Source organism: Bubalus kerabau, chromosome 1 (genome assembly GCF_029407905.1).
Source record: "Bubalus kerabau isolate K-KA32 ecotype Philippines breed swamp buffalo chromosome 1, PCC_UOA_SB_1v2, whole genome shotgun sequence".
Taxonomy (NCBI): domain Eukaryota; kingdom Metazoa; phylum Chordata; class Mammalia; order Artiodactyla; family Bovidae; genus Bubalus; species Bubalus kerabau.
Genome location: NC_073624.1, coordinates 54,610,065 through 54,627,402, shown reverse-complemented (window position 1 = coordinate 54,627,402; position 17,338 = coordinate 54,610,065). Strand labels below are relative to the sequence as shown.

At 42.7% G+C, this 17,338-nt stretch overlaps 1 protein-coding gene across 1 annotated transcript in view; it reads right to left on the bottom strand.

Annotated features, from left to right (window-relative positions):
- The window catches only part of LOC129648677 (putative tetratricopeptide repeat protein 41), a 78,595-nt gene that overhangs the window by 2,049 nt on the left and 59,208 nt on the right, over positions 1-17,338 (bottom strand).

Here is a 17,338-nt window from a genome sequence, read left to right as displayed (position 1 = left end):
TGGATCAAAAAGTAAACAGCTATAAGGAACATTTAATGGGACACTCTGGAATATTTGCATATGAACTGTACGTAAGATAATAGTCTTGTGTAATGGTTAAATTTCCTGTGTTTGATAATTCCCAGTGGCTCAGCAGGTAAAGAATCTGCCTGCAGTACAGGAGACACAGGAGATGCAGGTTCAATCCCTGAGTCAGGAAGATCCCCTGGAGAAAGAAATGGCACCCCACACCAGTATCCTTGCCTTAAAAGTCCTATGGACAGAGGAGTCTGGCGGGCTACAGTCCAAAGGGTCTTGGAAGAGTAGGACAGGACTGAGCCACTAAGCAAGCAAGAACTTCCCTGGTGGCTCAGACAGTAAAGGATCCACCAGCATGCGGAAGACCTGGGTTTGATCCCTGGGCTGGGAAGATCCCCTGGAAAAGGGAAAGGCAACCCACTGCAGTATTCTGGCCTGGAGAATTCCATGGACAGAGCCTAGTGGGCTACAGTCCATGGGATCACAGAGTCAGACACAACTGAGTGACTTTTACTTATGTAGGGGAATGTCCTATTCTCAGAAGACACATGCTGAAGTATTTAGAAATTAAAAGGTCACATCTGTAACTAACTTTCAAATAATCCAGAAAATACATATATATTTGTGTGTGTGTGAAAGGAAAAACACAAATGTGACCAGAATGTTAACAATTAGTGATCACAGATGAAGAGTATGTAGGTGTTCATTACACAGTGCCCTCTGCCATTGTCAACAATTAATATAATTCTCTAAAATATGTGAAAAGTAAAAAAAAAATTAGTCAATTTGCAAGTGGTGCTCATTTATTCATTTTACCCATTTACAAGACTGCTTTTAAGGGGCTAAATTGATATTGTTGATTACAAACATAATGTAAGGCCAGTGCCTGTAGGGCACATTTTTATTCTAAATACTTCAGCATTTTTATTTCTAAATACTTCAGCATGTGTCTTCTGAGAATAGGACATTCCCCTACATAAGTGAAAGTCACTCAGTTGTGTCTGACTCTTTGTGATCCCATGGACTGTAGCCCACTAGGTTCTGTCCATGGAATTCTCCAGGCCAGAATACTGCAGTGGGTTGCCTTATCTGGATACTTGATAAGAGACTGAAAGTGAAAAAGTGTTAGTCACTTAGTCATGTCTGACTCTTTGAGACCCCATGCACTGTAGCCTGCCAGGCTCTTCTATCCAAATAATTTTCCAAGCAAGAATACTGGAATGGATAGCCATTCCCTTCTCCAGGGGATCTCCCTGACCCAGCGATCAAACCCAGGTCTCCTGCATTGCAGGCAGATTCTTTACTGTCTGAGTCACCAGGGAAACCCGATACGAGACTGTTGAGTATTTAAGGGTAAAAAATACTGACAGATGGCCTAGCCAGCATCCCTGTATTAATATTAATAACAATACACACTGCAATTTATGTAATTACCATCTATCCAGTGTGTGTAATCCTATAAGGTACAAACTATCATCACTTGTCTTTTTTTGTCATTATTAATGTAGCTCAGTCGGTAAAGAATCTGCCTGCAGTGCAGGAGACCCGGGTTCGATCCCTGGGGTGGGAAGATCCCCTGGAGAAGGAAATGGCAATCCACTCCAGTATCCTTGCCTGGAAAATCTCATGGACAGAGGAGCCTGGTGGGCTGCAGTCCATGGGGTCACAAAGAGTCAGGCACGACTGAGCAGCTAACACTAACACTAACACTCTCTTTAACAGGACACACATCTACAGGATTCAAAGATGAAAACATATAAAGATGTGAAATAAAAATCATCTCTCCCATCTTGGTCCCCATCTGCACAGTCTTCTCCAAAAACAGGTGTTCTTTCAAAGAATATTTTGTGCATGTCACTGGCTTTTAAAGATGAGAAAACTGAAAGAGGTCTAGTCATTCACTCCAGTTTGTGGTTGAATGGACAGATATTGGGGCAGCCTCATCCACCAGCCCATGCCCCTGACTCTATGTGAGGCCCCCTCTTCCCCACTCCTGGACTGACCTTCTGCATATCTGCACTGTGACTCTGTCTGCAGAGAGGTTCTCTCTGTAGCTCTGCTGCAGGGGTCATAGCACAGATCTCACAGTGCTTCTGCTGCTAATAGGGAGTTTCAGCTGTTGGCTCCACTTAGCAATCAATGGCTATTTTTCTTCTTTGGGAATTATTTTCATGACCCTCTATGAGGTTCTCAGTTGCCCCAACAAAGCTCAGCAGAAAGCACTTGCAAATTTCCCTGCTCAGGATGACCACGTTGTATTGGCCATGCATGCATGAGTGCTAAATTGCTTCAATCCTGTCCGACTCTTTGCAACCCTACTGACTGTAGCCTGCCAGGTTCCTCTGTTCATGGGTTTCTCCAGGCAAGAATACTGGAGTCAGGTGCCATGCCCTTCTCCAGGTGGTCTTCCCAACCCAGGGATCAAACCTGCATCTCTTCCGTCTCCTGCATTGGCAGGCAGGTTCTTTACCACTAGCACCACCTGGGCCTGAACACGCCTTAAAAGGTCAAGTAGAAAAGCACAGAGCCAGAATGTCTCAGGTGCTGGCAGCTGAGCAAGAACTCATTCCTCGAGTTCCTGCGGATGCTGATAACCAGGCGCGCAGACTGTTCCTTCTGCCCGAAGGCTCTTTAAGAGGTTCTGACTTGCTGGGAGGTTGAAACTGTCCCCCAGACCAGCTGCTGATGCCACTGACACACTCTTTCATGCCTGTGCTCCCCACACTCCCTTTTGGCCACACACCTTGGCTCCTCAGGCCCCTTTACCCTCATGACCCATCTGGACCTGTATCGACAGCTTTGACCCCAGAACTTTTTTAAATGCAACCTATCTCTTTCTGGCAGCAAGCAGAGTAGTTGCCAGGAGAGGACATTCTTAGCTCAGGCCCAACCACAGTTCACCCCATCTTCCCCCAGGGGTGGTACCAACTGGACAGCACTATCCAGCTCGGTCAGTCCTTTCAATCCAAGTAAGAAGAAAGACCGGGATGAGTTCATTTGCATACAAAAGAGGTCACTGAACCTCCTGCCCACTTCAAATTTCCATTCTGGGGACCTCCCTGGTGGTCCAGTGGCTAAGACTCCAGGCCCTCAATGTAAGGGGTCCAGATTCGATCCCTGGTCAGGGAACTAGATTCCACATGCCACAACTAAGAGTTTGCATGCCACTGCAAAGATGGAAGACCCCAACTGCTGCAACTAAGACTCAGGACAGCTGAATTAACTAATTTATTAATTTTTAAACATTTTCATTCTGGATGGGGAGGGAACCTAACTTTCATTGCAGACTCTGTTGGTCGTTTTACATACAGCGTCTCATTAAGTCTTCAGAATAACCCTGTGGGCAGAGATGATCATCCTCTTTCTGCCATTAGACAATTGAGACTCAGAGAGCTCATGTCCACAGGCCCAGAAAATAGCAGAACTGGGATTTAAACACAGGTCCCGAGATCCAAGGACCATAACTTCTAGAAAAGGGAAAAAAGAACATTCTTCTCCCTCTCACATTGGTTCCTTATGAGATTTTCTGTAAAACCACAACCAGGAAGGAAGCATCCGTTACCTTTTCCACTGCGTACCTCCCAGCCACATCTGCCCTGTTTCCAAGGGAGAGTGAATTGGGGATGGGAGTGATGGGAAGGTCCTAGGACCTAGCTTCCTTGAGAATCTGTTCTTGTATTTTAAACAAAAAATTTTCCTAGTTCCCCCGCCTTTTTTTCAGTGCTTAATAGTAAAAAATAAAGTGGCATCTTTATTATTTTAGTATTTCCTCTGGAAATACATCTTTAGTATTTCCTCTGGAAAAAGAAAGTAAGATACCTTCTCCAAAGGCAGTCCTCTGTCTTTTTAAGTAATCTTCTACGGTACAACTTCTTCTAACCTTTAGTCTACTGAAATTTAAGCCTGTTCCTCTTGCTTCATATGGCTGGATGGCATCACTGACTAGATGGACGTGAGTCTGAGTGAACTCCGGGAGTTGGTGATGGACAGGGAGGCCTGGCGTGCTGCGATTCATGAGGTCGCAAAAAGTCGGACACGACTGAGCGACTGAACTGAACTGAACTGAACTGAATAGGTAGATTTTTATACTGCCAGTCCTGTGTTCATTTCCTCCCCAGGGCACACAACTATAATTTAGGTTGCTGTCACCAGGTAACAAGCAAAATTGCAGGTGTTTGTGGAGAGCCTCAGGAAGTTTTCCCTGAATGAGTACAGCCTATGGACCCTGCCCACCAACGAGCTTCCCCACTGTGCTTGGAGCAAATAGTTTAGAAGTGGAAACAATCACAGCCTATATTCTCTATCCAGAAGACAGGCTGCCGACATGTAATGAGAAAGGAGAATTATGCAGGATTTCAAGGTTCTCTGTTTAAACTTTCCTTTTGTTTCATAAGTATGACTAGGCACAGTTGGGCCCATGTAAGTATGACTAAAGTTTGTTAGAAGTCTTTCCATTTGAGAAATGAAGCTTGTTGACTCCTCCTTTCAATAAATGTGTGTCTATAAACAGACTAGGGAGGGGAAAAGTTGTCGATCATTGTCCCAAATGAAGCAATAAAAGCTTGCGATGGGATGTTTCCTTGCACTGTATTTCCACCCTATGCTGCTGCTGCTGCTAAGTCGCTTCCAGGCAAGAGTACTGGAGTGGGGTGCCATTGCCTTCTCCGTTTCCACCCTATAGAAAACAATAAAAAGTTATGGGGATGTGGGGGTGGGGGAGGGGAGTGGATCTTTCCCTTTACCCTCCCCACTAAGGCCACTGGCTAGTCTGCTCAGAGGGACCTGGAAGCAGATGGCGGGCAGCACCCTTTGTCTTCTGCCCCAAGTACAGAGGGAACTCGCTCTACCAATTCAAGGGGCTGGGCCTCTGCAGACCCTATCTCTGGGGAGAAGGAACAGATGCATTGTTCTCTCTTACACAGCTTTTGTTCCTATCACTCTACCAAAATTTATGGTTCCCTATGACCATTCTCGGAGAAGGCAATGGCACCCCACTCCAGTACTCTTGCCTGGAAAATCCCATGGATGGAGGAGCCTGGAAGGCTGCAGTCCATGGGGTCACTGAGGGTCGGACACGACTGAGCAACTTCACTTTCACTTTGCACGTTCATGCATTGGAGAAGGAAATGGCAACCCACTCCAGTGTTCTTGCCTGGAGAATCCCAGGGACGGGGGAGCCTGGTGGGCTGCCGTCTATGGGGTCGCACAGAGTCGGACACAACTGAAGCGACTTAGTAGCAGTAGCAGCAGCAGCATGACCATTCTGCTGCTAAATGCAATGGTGTGTCTTAGATCTGGTGGTCAGTTCTCAGCCCCCTCCTTTCTTGGCATCCATGATTTTACTGATTCTCTGCTACCTCTAGAGCCATTCCTCACTTCTCGCTACAACACTTTCCTCAGCCCCTTTCTTTTTTTTCCACTTTATTTTTTTAATTGAAGGATAATTGCTTTACAGAATTTTGTGGTTTTCTCATCCCAGGGAGCCTAGCTTGCCCCCCTGAAGGCCTGGGGTCTTCTGCTGTCACCTAAAGGTTGTTTTGTAGAAGTTGTTCCATATCTTGAGTTTTTGATGTATCTGTGGGGAGGCTGGTGATCTCTCTGTCTTACTCCTCCACCATTTTCTTCCGTCTCTTTGGCCCATCTCCTAAGTTCTGTCTCCTGCCATCTTCTTGTCTTATATTCTTCTTGGCTCTTTCAACTCTTCTACAGGGTTTGCCCATCACCTGTGTACTAAGGACTTCCAAAGGTTTTTCTCCATTTCAGTCTGCTAGCTTCTAAGCACCATATTCTGCCTACTGAACATCTCCACTCAGATAAGAGATTCAAGTTCAACAGGCCCCAAATTAGCTCATCGTGGCTCCCATTCCACCTCTCAACTTTGTGCTTCCTGCCTTGGAATGCCCACAGCTCCAGCCACCCAGCTGCACTGGCCATGGATATAGCCATAAACTGGAGAAGGCCTCTGACTAGTCCCTTTCCCTCACCTGCTATATACCAAATCAGGCACTGAGCCCTGTAGGATTTACCTACTAAATCACAAATACACGTTTTTCTATTTATCTTGGCCCTCTCTTAGTGAACACAGGAGAGTTTCCATTCTCCTCTTGATCAATTCCATCCTCTATTCAGCCTCAAGAGTGCTGAATCTAAAACGCAAAATCTAGGGACTTCTCTGGTGGTTCAGTGACTAAGACTCCAGGCTCCCAATGCCAGGGGCTGGGGTTCAATCTCTGGTCAGGGAAATAGATTCCACATGCCACAACTAAGACCCAGCACAGCCAAATAAATAAAAATAAATAAATACTTTTTAAAAATAGGTAAGATTTTTCCCAATAAGACCACAAACTCCCAGACCCCAAAAACAGTAGAAAGAGTTCAGAATTTCAGGTCAGGTGCCTGGGTTCCAAGTAATAAGTCTACTGCTTACTAGCTGCAAAGTTTTGGAATGTCACTTGGTCTTTCTGAGCCTCGAGGATTCTACAATAATATCTAACTGATAGGATGCTCTGATAAGCTGTATTGGGATAAGTCATATGAAATATCTTCTATTTCCTCAGCTTTAAAATTGCTGAGTCATATCTAGAGTCCATTTCATGTTTAAAAGTTTAAGCTTTTATAAGGGATATTTGACATTCTCTTGCAACCAAGAGCATTTACAAATATACAACCATTGTATTGTATAGTATATGTTATTGTACTGTATAACAATAATGTTAAAAATCATTCAACATATATAACACAATAACCCTGTGTACGAGACAGCAAAAGAGACACTGATGTATAGAACAGTCTTATGGACTCTGTGGGAGAGGGACAGGGTGGGAAGATTTGGGAGAATGGCATTGAAACATGTAAAATATCATGGATGAAACAAGTTGCCAGTCCAGGTTCAATGCACGATACTGGATGCTTGGGGCTGGTGCACTGGGACGACCCAGAGGGATGGTATGGGGAGGGAGGGGGAGGAGGGTTCAGGATGGGAAACACATGTATACCTGTGGCGGATTCATTTTGATGTTTGGCAAAACTAATACAATTATGTAAAGTTTAAAAATAAAATAAAATTAAATTAAAAAAATTTAAAAAAAAAAAGCTCTGCTAACAGACATAAACTGGATTGCTGGATTAACCAAGGGCCCTCTATTTCCTCTGCAGGACTTTCCACGTGATGCCCAGGACACATTAAAAGCCTGCATCTACAGGGCTCATCTCCACTGTGCTAGCATGCTTCTGCTCCTAACTGTGCAATTCTAACATGAACAAGACTCAACTGCATTTGTTAAGTCAGTTCAGTTCAGCTGCTCAGTCATGTCCAACTCTTTGCAACCCCATGGACTGGAGCACACCAGGCTTCTCTGTCCATCAGAAACTCCCAAAGCTTGCTGAAACTCATTTCCATTGAGTCATTGATGCCATCCAACCATCTCATCCTCTGTCCTCCCCTTCTCCTCCTGCCTTTATTCTTTCCCAGCATCACATCTTTTCCAATGAGTCAGTTCTTCACATCACGTGGCCAAAGTATTGGAGTTTCAGCTTCAGCATCAGTCCTTCCAATGAACACCCAGGACTGATCTCCTTTAGGATGGACTGGTTGGATCTCCTTGCTGTCCAAGGGACTCTCAAGAGTCTTCTCCAACACCACAGTTCAAAACCATCAGTTCTTCGGCACTCAGTTTTCTTTATGGCCCAACTCTCACATCCATACATGACCACTGGAAAAACCATACCTTTGACTAGACGGACTTTTGTCGGCAAAGTAATGTCTCTGCTTTTTTTTTTTTTTAATTTTTTTTATTTTTTATTGAAGGATAATTGCTTTACAGAATTTTGCTGTTTTGTCAAACCTCAGTATGAATCAGCCATAGGTATACATATATCCCCTCCCTTTTGAACCTCCCTCCCATCTCCCTCCCCATCCCACCCCTCTAGTTTGATACAGAGCACCTGTTTGAGTTTCCTGAGCCATATAGCAAATTCCCATCGGCTATCTATTTTACATATGGTAATGTAAATTTCCATGTTACTCTTCCCATACATCTCACCCTCTCCTTACCTCTCTCCATGTCCATAAATCTATTCTCTATGTCTGTTTCTCCACTGCTGCCCTGTAAATAAATTCCTCAGTACCATTTTTCTAGATTCTGCATATGTGTGTTAGAATACGGTATTTATTGTACTCTTTCTGACTCACCTCACTCTGTATAATAGGCTCTAGTTTCATCCACCTCATTAGAACTGACTCAAATATGTTTCTTTTTATGGCTGAGTAATATTGCATTGTATCTATATACCACAACTTCTTTATCCATTCATCTGTTGATGGATATCTAGGTTGCTTCCATGTTCTAGCTATTGTAAATAGTGCTGCAATGAATAATGGGATACATATGTCTCTTTCAATTTTGGTTTCCTCAGGGTATATGCCTAGGAGTGGGATTGCTGAGTCATATGGTGGTTTTATTCCTAGTTTTTTAAGGAATCTCTATACTGTCTTTCATAGTGGCTGTATCAATTTACATTCCCACCAACAGTGCAAGAGTGTTCCCTTTTCTCCACACCCTCTCCAGCATTTACTGTCTGTAGACTTTATGATGAGGGCCATTCTGACTGGTGTGAGGTGATATCTCATTGTAGTTTTGATTTGCCTTTCTCTATTAAAGAATAATGTTGAGCATCTTTTCATGTGTTAGCCATCTGTATGTCTTCTTTGGAGAAATGTCTGTTTAGGTCTTTTTCCCACTTTTTGATTGGGTTGTTTGTTTTTCTGGTATTGAGGTATATGAGCTGCTTGTATATTTTGGAAATTAATCCTTTGTCAGTTGTTTCATTTGCTATTATTTTCTCCCATTCTGAGAGTTGTCTTTTCACCTTGCTTATAGTTTCCTTTGCTGTGCAAAAGCTTTTAAGTTTAATCAGGTCCCACTTGTTTATTTTTGTTTTTATTTCCATTACTCTAGGAGGTGGGTCGTAGAGGATCTTGCTTTGATTTATGTCATCGAGTGTTCTGCCTATGTTTTCCTCTAAGAGTTTTATAGTTTTTGGTCTTACATTTAGGTCTTTAATCCATTTTGAGTTTATCTTTGTGTATTGTGTTAGGAAGTGTTCTAATTTCATTCTTTTACATGTAGCTGTCCGGTTTTCCCAGCACCATTTATTGAAGAGGCTGTCTTTGCCCCATTGTATATTCTTGCCTCCTTTGTCAAAAATAGCCCATAAATGCATGGGCTTATTTCTGGGCTTTCTATCTTGTTCCATTGGCCTATATTTCTGTTTTTGTGCCAGTACCACACTGTCTTGATGACTGTAACTTTGTAGTATAACCTGAAGTCAGGACACTTGATTCCTCCAGCTCCATTCTTCCTTGTCAAGACTGCTTTGGCTATTTCGGGTCTTTTGTGTTTCTATATAAATTGTGAAATTTTTTGTTCTAGTTCTGTGAAAAATGCCGTTGGTAATTTGATAGGGATCACATTGAATCTGTAGATTGCATTTGGTAGTATAGTCATTTTCACAATATTGATTCTTCCTACCCAGGAACATGGACTATCTCTCCATCTGTTTATGTCATCTTTGATTTCTTTCATTAGTATCTTATAATTTTCTGTGTACAGTTCTTTTGTCTCTTTAGGTAAGTTTATTCCTAGATATTTAATTGTTTTTGTTACAATGGTGAATGGGATTGATTCTTTAATTGCTCTTTCTGATTTTTCATTGTTAGTTTATAGAAATGCAAGTGATTTCTGTGTTTTGATTTTGTATCCTGCAACTTTGCTAATTCACTGATTAGCTCTAGCAATTTTCTGATACTATCTTTAAGGTCTTCTATATACAGTATCGTGTCATCTGCAAACAGTGAGAGCTTTACTTCTTTTCCAATCTGGATTCCTTTTATTTCTTTTTATTCTCTGATTGCTGTAGCTAGGACTTCCAGAACTACGTTGAATAATAGTGGCAAAAGTGCACACTCTTCTCCTGTTCCTGATCTTAGTGGGAATGCTTTAAGTTTTTCACCATTGAGAATAATGTTTGCTGTAGGCTTATCAAATATGGCCTTTACTCAGTTGAGATAGGTTCCTTCTATGCCCATTTTTTGAAGAGTTTTAAACATAAATGGGTGCTGAATTTTGTCAAAGGCTTTTTCTGCATCTATTGAGATGATCATATGGTTTTTATCTTTCAATTTGTTAATATGGTGTATCACATTGATTTATTTTCATATATTGAAGAATCCTTGCATCCTTGAATAAACCCAAATTGATCATGGGTTTTTTGATGTGTTGCTGAATTCTATTTGCTAAAATTTTGTTGCATCTATGTTCATCAGTGATACTGGGATGTAGTTTTCTTTTTCTGTGTTGTGTTTGTCTGGTTTTGGTATCAGGGTGATGGTGGCCTCATAGTTTGGAAGTGTTCCTTCTTCTGCAATTTTTTGAAAGAGTTTTAGAAGGACAGGCATTAGCTCTTCTCTAAATGTTTAATAGAATTCTCCTGTGAAGCCATCTGGTCCTGTACTTTTGTGTTGGAGATTTTTGATCACAGCTTCAATTTCAGAGTTGTTCATAATTTATATTTCTTCCTGGTTCAGTCTTGAAAGATTGAACTTTTCTAAGAATCTATCCATTTCTTCCAGGTTATCTATTTTATTGCCATATAGTTGTTCATAATAGTCTCTTATAATCCTTTGTATTTCTGCACTGTCTGTTGTAACCTCTCTTTTCATTTCTAATTTTGTTGATTTGATTTTTCTCTCTCTTTTTCTTGATGAGTCTGGCTAAGGATTTGTCAATTTTGTTTATCTTCTCAAAGAACCAGCTTTTAGAGTTTTATTCATCTTTACTATTGTTTCTTTCATTTGTTTTTCATTTATTTCTGCTCGGATCTTTATGATTTCTTTCCTTCTACTAATTCTGCTTTTTAATATGCTGTCTAGGTTGGTCATAGCTTTTCTTCCAAGGAGCAAGCATCTTTTCATTTCATGGCTGCAGTCACCATCTACAGTGATTTTGGAGCCCCAGAAAAGAAAGTCTGTCACCTTTTCCATTGTTTCCCACCTATTTGCCATGAAGTGATGGGACCAGAAACCATGATCTTAGTTTTCTGAATGTTGAACCAGCCTTTCACTCTCCTGTTTCACCTTCATCAAGAGGGTCTTTAGTTCCTCTTCACTTTCTGCCATAACAGTGGTATCACCCTTATTTGTTAGTCTAATTTTGGTAATTGACCTAAGTATGGTACACACTAGTAACATAAGAGTGTGAAGTGAAAGAGAGCTGTTTTCTATGAAAAACAGTCTGAATGTTTTGAAATTATGAAAAAGAAAACTGTAAAAGATTGAAGGCAGAAGAAGTCAACCGTTAAAAGGATCCTGCCCTGAAGTATCATAACTGCCTGAAGTTCTCATCCTCCAGAAACCAAAACTAAAAACTATGGATGAGGCATTTTGAGAGATATGACATTCAATTCCAATTAGAGGACCCATTAAAAACAAAGATCTAACTTCGAATTTTAAAGTTGAGGCAAAGAATTACATGTATATGTTTAAGTTAAAATGAAAATGTAAAGTTTGTCTGATTCAGGGACCTCCTGCTAGCAAGAAGGGGACTCTGGCTGAGCCAAGCATTTTAAAATCAAATGAGGAAAAGAGGACTGATTCACCCCCATTGAAAGTCACCCACTAGTGCCTTTGTTTAAGCTCTTCCAAGTGTGACTGAGATACTTGGCACTTCTTCTGTAAAAGATTCCCAGAGAGAGGGGAGTAACAGAATGTTCATCTACCATACTTCATCCAAAATACACAATTCCATATACAACACTCATCAGGACAGAATGGAACATGAAAGCCACAGTTGTTTTTTCCTCCCACTGAAATGATTTCTCAATATGTGGATTTAAACATTTGTTAGAGAAGAAGAATTAAAGAAAAAAAGATTGTTCTGTGCCATAGGTGGCAGAAAACAATCACAAAAAACCCTCTCTCCATGTCTGGATTTGTCTTAAGTGTCTAGGATTAGCAGTTTTAGGAAATTAAGGTTTGTTCTTGAAACTGGATCAAAGTGGAGAGGAGAAAAGCTGTAAAAGAAATATTGAACATAAAGATATTTCATTTTTGAATAAGTGCCGCATGAAAATGTGATCAGAAGAAGAAATAAACCTCAGGATTATCACCCTCTCAGGAACCCATCATTTTACTATGTCATTTGCATGCTTAGTCACTCAGTCTTGTCCAACTTTCTGCAACCCCATGAACTGTAGCCCGCCAGGTTCCCCTGTCCATGGGATTTCCCAGACAAGAATACTGGAGTGGGTTGCCATTTCCTCCTCCAGGGAATCTTCCCAACCCAGGAATCGAATCTGTGTCTCTTATGTCTCCTACATTGGCACGTGGGTTCCTTACCACTACTGCCACCTGGGAAGCCAATTTCTTTTCCAATATGTGCTCAGTATAATCTCATGTATAAAATTGTCATGAGCATAATTAAAACATGAATGATCATTGCTGGATGCCCACTATTTTTATACCCCTTGGAAGATTATACTGTAGCCTATACATTGATGAAATGTAATAAAAGACTAAGGAGGATGCAGGTGCCAAGACCTTCAAGCTAGTAATTATCATCATTAATCTATAATCCCAACTGATATCTAAAATGTCCCCTAAAGACTATTGTTCTCAATAGGCTAAAATATAATTACAGTCACTTCTTTTAATGTTGCTATCCTGGAGCAGAGCCATCACTTCTATAGGAAAGCCAGGTAAATTGTGTAACCCCCCAGAAAGAAGCTGTTTATCCACTTTCCTCACACTTCCTGCACTGATAAGAGCACACTGGTAGACCCACACAGCTAGTACTCTTTCTGATGCTTTGAAGATACAAGGAATAAATGACAAGACTCTTGCCCCTGGCAGTTCACAGTCTATTTGAAAGGTCAAAATACGCACAGAAATAGAAATGAGGTCAAAAATGGGTTCTTTGAGCTCCTTCATGACACTGGACATACAAGACGATTTGAGCATCTTGTGTGAGAAATCTCTGGTGATGATGCTGCTGGAGGAATGCAGGACTCTAGGTTCCTAACACTCCCTGGCTTTGCAAAAACCCTGCAGCTCTTAAGGCAACATCCCAAGTCACTGACCCAGCCCTCGGGACCTGTGATGCCTCTCTGGTATCCCCCTAGTGCACCCTCTCCCCTCTACATTAGTTTCTGCATCCTAGCCCCATTGGTCCTTTTTGTTCCTTCCCAATTTGCAAATTCTGTCCTCACTGTCTAGATGACTCCTTTCCCTTCCCACCACTTAACAAGCAAGTCCTCCTCCTCCAGATTCAGTTTCAGCATCACTTCCTAAGAAGCACCCTCCACTCATGCCCCTCCATCTAACAGATCAAGGTCCCCCGTTAGCACTTGTACTTTGCCATGATAGCACTTTGCCAAACTGTAGTTCAACCACTGTGTGTTTAGCTATCCAACCGCCATCTCTATTGTGGCATTTTCCACAATTGCAGCTAAACAGTCTTGTATTTATTAATAGTTGTCTGACAGCTTGTTGACCTCAATGTGAGCTCAGTGAAGATAGTGTGGGTCTACCTGCCCTTCTCACTGCTCTGTCTCCAGGAATTAAAACAGAGATTGTCACCTAACAATCTCACTGGCCAAACTCTACTCAGGCTCTCTGAGCTTTTTCAAGTAGGCTTGACTTTTGGGCTTCTATGTTCATCTTTATAGAGTCCAATTCTTCCAATCAGGAAGAATCCTGCTAAGTAAGTTTAGCCCTCCTCCAACCTGATCACCCTTGGTATCTAGGCAGATTTCTCACCTTCCACCACCTGCCAGGTGACGTCTGAAGCCAAGCCCGGCTTGAGGCTTGGATAGAGGAGCCTAGTGGGCTACAGTCCATGGGGGTCTCAAAGAGTTGGACACAACTGAAGCGACTTGGCATGCAAGCAAGCATCATATACCATAGTTCTCTTTTTTCCTCAATGAAACAACTCTTAAAGAGGATTGCTTTGATGACTAATGTTCGGTAACACTTTTACTACAGAGGCCTCATGACTTCTTTAAAAATGACTAGTGATGAATCCCAGCTACATGTGGCTCTGGCTTTCTTCGTATTTTATGGAATCCCTTGGGCACACTCCCTGTAGATAGGCTTTTTCCATTAAAGGTAGATCAAGGGGATCACTGGGGCTTCCCTGGTGGCTCCAGATGGTAAAGTATCTGCCTGCAATGCAGGAGATCCAGGTTTGATCCCTGGGTTGGGAAGAACTCATGGAGAAGGGAACAGCTACCCACTCCAGTATTCTTGCCTAGAGAATTTCATGGACAGAGGAGCCTGGTGGACTATGGTTCAAAGGGTCACAAAGAGTCAGACACAACTGAGGGACTAACACTTTCACTTTCTCAAGGGGATCACACTATGCCACCCCAAAGTAGGCCATGCTGACATGGGACTTATTATGAGCCGAGTTATTTGAGTTCCTAGGATCCCTTCTGTGCCTGAAACCAGAGCCTGTCACAAGGACTCAAGTGTTGTAAGTCCCCTCCCTGGGGCAACAGGAAGCCAGCACCAAACCCAGCCAGACATTGTCCCAAACTGCTACATCATCTATTCTCCTAAGGGTCTATTTATGCTTCCAAAGAGTCATCTGCCCTCCCATGAGTGCCCTTTCCCCGCCTCCCTCTCCCCTAAGTTAGTACACAGATCACAAGTTCAAGCCACCCCTTGGAGTTGTCATTCCTGAGTGTGTGTGCAAGTGTGATGCACACACAAATAAACTTCTGTTTGATTTTTCTCCTGTTAATCAATCTTTTAGCTTCCCTGGTGGCTCAGCTGGTAAAGAATCTTCCTGCAATGCGGGAGACCGGGGTCCGATCCCTGGGTTGGGAAGATCCACTGAAGAAGGGAATGGCTACCCACTCCAGTATTCTGGCCTGGAGAATTCCATGGACTGTACAGTCCATGGGGTCGCAAAGAGTCAGACACAACTGAACAACTTTCAGTTCACTTCACCTCAATCAATCTTTTCTGAGGCTAATTTTACAGGGCCCCAGCAGGAGAACCTAGGAGGGTTAAGGAAAAAAAATTTTTCTCCTTTAGAGTTTTGGTGACAAAGGTGGAATTCTATCATCCAGGACTCCTTACTAGGTCCAAAAGCTGCAGTTAAGAGATCCTGGGCCTCTGACAAAAGCCTGTTGAAGATAATATTTCTTACCAAAGCAGGCTCTCAAATTTCTGCCCACAGAGTCAGGTGGAATTAGGGTGGTGAAAGTCAGTCTTTCCAATTTAATTTTCAAGCTTAGCCAGGGACGCTGAGAGGATGGAGGAAAAGTTTTTCTACCTCCACGTAGGAAAACCAAAAATATGTCAAAGAACAAATGATTCCAAGGTCTCTCTAAACAGTCTATTTCCCTTCCAAGGTCCTCCTCCTCTTGTACTAAAGATACGCATCAGCTCCCACCACCAGGGACTGCAACAAAAGCACAAGAATCCTGCCTTGACAGCTGACCTAACCACCCACAGTGTTCCTGTAAGCCTGGAGCGGGCCTTCTGCAAAAGGAATCAACTTCAATCACCAGTGGGAGAGAAAAATAATAAAATGATGGCGAGAAAGTGCTCCTTACAGAAAAATACTTCCTTGGAACCACACTGAACCACACTGAAAATGGACTGCAGAACTGAAACATACCATGAAGACTTCTTTAAGACATCACCAAATATGACAACTGCCATTACAGAGGCCCTGCTGCTGCTGCTGCTGCTGCTGAGTCGCTTCAGTCGTGTCCGACTCTGTGCGACCCCAGAGACGGCAGCCCACCAGGCTCCCCCGTCCCTGGGACTCTCCAGGCAAGAACACTGGAGTGGGTTGCCATTTCCTTCTCCAATGCATGAAAGTGAAAAGTGAGAGTGAAGTCTCTCAGTCATGTCCGACTCTTAGCGACCCCATGGACTGCAGCCCACCAGGCTCCTCCGTCCATGGGATTTTCCAGGCGAGAGTACTGGAGTGGGGTGCCATTGCCTTCTCCACAGAGGCCCTATTATCAGAAAGCAAATGAATACATTATACTTTCATCATAGACAAGTCACCAAAACTGAGAACAAAATATAGGCAACCAGATCAGGTAAACTAGTTCCTTTTCCACTAACATTCTCTAGATTTGCATCTGCATTTTCTCTTTACAAACATAAATCTTTCTTTCACATACTCAGCATGGAAACCCTTACCTGGAAAAAAAAAAAAAAATTATACACACATATGGGCACACTCATTCCTAAATCTACAGAGTGAAAACAGAAAATATTCTTTCCCTGCAGATATCAAGAATTTTAAGCCTTTTTTGTCAGCAAATGACTAGGCTGAAAGCAATCCTGTTTTATTGTAATATGGATGCCAATCGTACCTGCTGGGGAAAGTAGCTGGTTTAGATCAGGGTTTCTTTGTCTCAGCACTATTCACACCTTGGACAGGATAATTTTCACTGTGGGGGCGCTTTCCTGGGCATGCATGATGTTTAGCAACCACTCCGGCCTCCACTGACTAAATGACTAACACTCTCCACCCCCAGCCATGACATCAAACATTTCTCCAGCTTTTTTGTCCTGAGGGTCAAAATCAGCCTGGGTTGAAAACAACTGTTTAAAGCTGAAGTAGACTGTCCTGTGGCGATGACATTTCAGGAGCTCTGATAGTGTTTCACAATTTTTCTAGTTGTGGCATTTACAGAAACTGCAATTTCTCGTGTAGACTGCTGGAAGAAATCAACAAAGCTGCCCAAGGGCGAAGAGATATCTATTTGACCATCATTGAACCCTCTGTCTATGTGAACCTACTCCTTGGAGGCACAAAGGTTGGCAAGTGCTGTCTGTGGGAATCACATCCCTGACTCCCCCAGCCCAGCCTCCTGTGCTGGCCTGTCTCCAGCTAACTACCAACCAGTATTTGCAGCCTCCAATTCAACTCTCATTCTCCTCCATTCCCAGGTTTGGGGGTGATGCTGTAGGAAGATGACAGAATTCAACATGTGACTATTTCCAAAACATGGGAATGGGCTACTGAATGCAATAAGTACTGAGGCAGTAAAAGATATGGTCCTGTTACCCTCGTCTCTGGCAACAGCAGAGCCTGGAAAACAGGCCCTTTGTCTCAAAGGCTCTCAGTTCTTCAACAGTGGCCCTTAAAATGTAATTAAATTCCACCTAACTGAGCTAGTAGGGCTTCCCATAGGGTGCTAGCAGTTAAGAAACCACCTGCCAGTGCAGGAGACAAAAGAGACAGAGGTTCGATCCCTGGGTCAGGAAGATCCCCTGGAGGAGAACATGGCAACC